Source organism: Oratosquilla oratoria, chromosome 8 (assembly GCF_046742065.1).
Source record: "Oratosquilla oratoria isolate Oo_2021 chromosome 8, ASM4674206v1, whole genome shotgun sequence".
NCBI classification, from domain to species: domain Eukaryota; kingdom Metazoa; phylum Arthropoda; class Malacostraca; order Stomatopoda; family Squillidae; genus Oratosquilla; species Oratosquilla oratoria.
Genome location: NC_134784.1, coordinates 57,767,958 through 57,772,010, shown reverse-complemented (window position 1 = coordinate 57,772,010; position 4,053 = coordinate 57,767,958).

The following is a 4,053-nucleotide window of genomic DNA, read 5'->3' as shown; positions in this document are numbered from 1 at the left end:
TGTCTCGCGTCCAAGTTCGTATTCGATTTCTAATAGAACTACTCTCCTTACCGTGTTTATGCAACATTGACCAAAATCAACTTTAAAGTTAAACCTGATCTAATGTAGTCCTGCCTTTTACCTTTTATCCTTCCATTTATGACCATTGTAAATTGTCAAATGGATTTCGCAAGCCAACTCCTTGTGAGATAAGTTTTTAATCTCGAGTTGAGGTAACCACGTGTAAGCCATATCTATTTCACATCTTTTAACTTTATAGTTTAAGTTCTAATTGCCGTCAGACGATTTTATTCAGCTGAAAAGAAAGGCATTCCGCAGCAAAATGTGAAACACATCTCGAGCCAATTCTGACGAACCTGTTCGAAGGGTTGTCGTGCCATCTCGTATCACAAATAAGGGTCTTGAATAAAATCGCATGGCGGCACCCAGAGACAACATTAACACGATTGGTACCAGCCACGATTTACCTACTTCCACGAGTTGACGTTCTCTCCATAATTTGTGGAACCAGCGACGGGCACCTGGTTGTCTTGGTCCTGGGAAAAAAAACAAAAAACAAAAAAAAACACTTCCAACTGGATTTGCATGTTCGACGGGTCGGCACTTGGTCTCCGGACAGAAGATACTTTCGGCTTTACTGAATCGCATAATATCCACTAACCACTGCTTGTTCTCATTGAACACGCTGCTGACCCCAGGTCGGGTATCAATGGATCTGGCACGATGTGGTTGCCGTAGAGTCTGGTAATAGCACTCGGAAAACGAAAAGCGTCCCTAACTCAAAATCCTTTGCGAGAAGAGAATTCTTTCCCAACAGATCCCCTCCCAAACTTTAGAACCATTGCATTGACTTCATAAACTATACTAGCTTAACCTAACCTAACTTTTTCTGACACAGTCGTGAACCATCATGGCACGTGGAATGTACGGACAATAACATGAAACTATATATACGAAGTCGAGGAAGAAACCTGATGGAAAGAATTCAATATTTACGCGTCCGCTTTTCGAAGCCAAGTCCTAGTACATACCGACGAAACATTTTGAAAAAATCGCGTCTTCTCTGAAAATATTGAAACTTCCTGTATGTTGCTAGGATCACCTAAAATCGTTTCATTTCACTCTTCTCCTTATTGGCAAGCTTCACGCTTCATAACACTCTTTCCTTTAACATATTTCACGTCAACTTCGGAACAGCGTAAAGTGTTGTTGTTTCAATCTGGCTAATAACTGCAAGATTTCTGAAACTCAGTGTAACCAAATAATGTTGACACGCCTGTACGCTCCTGTTTGGAAATATTACATCAGTTACCCTTTCGTTGCGTTCATGGTGTCTGCCGCCATTAAACGGGATAAAGTTATGCTAATACCAACTGGCTAGTGAATAACGCTGTTATATCGAAGCTTGTCAACTTTTTACCACTTACATTTAGATCTTTAAGTCTCTGGATCAGGTCGGAAGAATTTCTTAAATGGGCCCCGCTAATGGAACCGATGACGTTGGAAAGGGGTTTTGCCAGACATTTCGCTAGTCTGTGCGGAGCGCTACCAATTCCTGAAGTTATGGGCCTCATAGGGATATTTACCTTATGTACTTTAGGTAGACCGTGCATTAACGGGGGTTTTGGAGCTTCTTCTAGTAATCCTAACAACTTTTTTCCCCTGGTTGATTTGCGTAAGATTTTTCTCGCTTCTGTGTTGAATCTTGCTGATTCTATATCAGCGTTGCCGGCCGGTTGTCTTTCGTATGTTGATTCATCATTCAAAAGATCGGACATTTTGTCCAGATAGTCAATTTTATTTAAAAGAATTACTCCGCCGCCTTTGTCGGCGTGGGTGATTATAATGTCATTATCATTACTCAAAGTCTGAAGGGCTTCTCTAAATCTTTTGGGAACAACAAAATGGTTACAATCGGCCAAGGCTTGGTAACATGTTATTACCCCTTGGGTGAAACCTTTATCGACTTCGTTCTCAGACCATTTATAATTATTGTTCACACTTCTCTTGTAGTCCTTACCTTTTCCTCCTATATCAAATTTAAGTCCCAAAGACAGTACCAATTTCTCGTCTTTAGATAGCTGTCTGTCTGAAAGGTTGGTCACAAAGTCATTCCTTTCCAATTTGTTCCAATCACTGTTATTACATAACCAAAGTAGCCTACGTTTAAGTTTTTGTTCTAGTACAACATAATCCTTATTTAATCTACTTACCAGCCAGAAGGGTAGGGTTACCTTTCTCTTACCATCGCTGATTTCGTCCAACTTGTCCTGTAACGTTTCACAGGATTCCTCTAAGTATGTCCTGGCGCTGTCTGTGAATGGGTGTTCATCACTTCTTAGCTGTTTTGGAGCAGATCTAGGGAGAACCATCTCATCGAGGCAATTCAGGAGAAATCCAAGCCAAGAAGATCTACGATGGCTCAAACGTCCGGACCTCGGGAAAGGATAAGTCTCATTTTATTTCTGTTCCTAATTCTATAAACACTATAGCTATTGATGATTATTTGTTAAAAGGTGGAATAAATATAGCAAAAATATCTTCCAATAAAATAGGAAAAATATTTAAGAAACATAATAATATTCGTAATAATCTCAGTGTCGTTTACCGTATTCCATGCAACGGTTGTCCATCATCTTACTTCGGTGAGTTAGGTCGAGGGATCAATAAACGCTTGAGTGAGCACAAAAACGATCTCAGGGCTCATAGAACATCTAACTCCCTGGTTCGTCACCTGGACAAATGTGGACATCTACCTGATTGGAACAACACAGAAATTCTACACGAGGGATTTGAGAAGAAAATGAGAAAAACTGTGGAAGCTGCACATATCGCCACCAACAAGAACAACAACGACAGAGACGGATTTAAATGCCTCTCGAAAGCAGCAAGTGTCCTAATGATTAAATCGTTAGCCAAAGGGAAAACATGACGCTCATACCTTGGCGGGTTCCCTCTCACTACGAATATAAGAATTGTGATCCGTCTGTAATGCTGTAGTCCTCTGAAGAAGACCAAGTTGGTCGCAACGTTAGGGCAATAAACTATTCCTAACACATCTTCGTTTGCCCTTCCCCACCCACATTCTCTCTCATTTGTCTGAATTAATCTTAAATATACATATATATATATATATATATATATATATATATATATATATATATATATATATATATATATATATATATATATACCCCGTCTAGGGTATTGGCTGCATGTTATTGGGGCAAAGTAGCATGCATTTGATATTTTAGGGTCTATATGGGGCGCCCCTACGGACCAGAGTCACACATCATTTTGCCTGTCATAGAGGAAAACTCTGTACATAGAGAAATGATGACACTTTTATACTATGACTCTCCCTCCGTTATGCTCTCCCCCAACCCCTTGTTACTACCCTGTAGGGTAGTGGGTGAGGGGTTGGAGATGATTAAAGAAAATGGAGAAAAGTGGGACACTGACGACACTGCGCTTATAGTAGGATCAGAGGAGGGATTGAGGAAGTTAGTGACAGAGTTTGAGAAGGTGTGTGAAAGAAGGAAGCTGAAGATAAATTTGGGCAAAAGTAAGGTGATGATATGTACAAGGGGAGAGAGTGACAGCAGGCTGGAAGTGAGCATTAAGGGTGAAGAACTGGAGGAAGTGGATAGTTTCAGATACTTGGGTACGAATGTGACAAGAAAGGGAGGACTGGAGGTGGAGGTAGAATGTAGATTGAGAGAAGCGAGTAAATGCTTTGGTGGATTAAAAGGTGTAATGAGAAATAGACATCTGGGAATGGATGCTAAGAGGAAGTTATATGAAGGAGTGATTGTGCCAACAGCAATTTACGGGGTAGTAACATGGAACATGAGAGAGGAAGAGAGAAGGAGTTTGAATGTGTTTGAGATGAAATGTCTGAGAAGTATGATAGGGGTTACTAGGCTAGATAGAGTGAGAAATGAGGAGGTGAGGAGGAGAACAGGGGTGGAAAGGGAGCTGGGAGACAGGGTTGATGAAAATTAGGATGGTTTGGACACATGGAAAGAATGAGTGTAGAGAGATTAGTAAAAG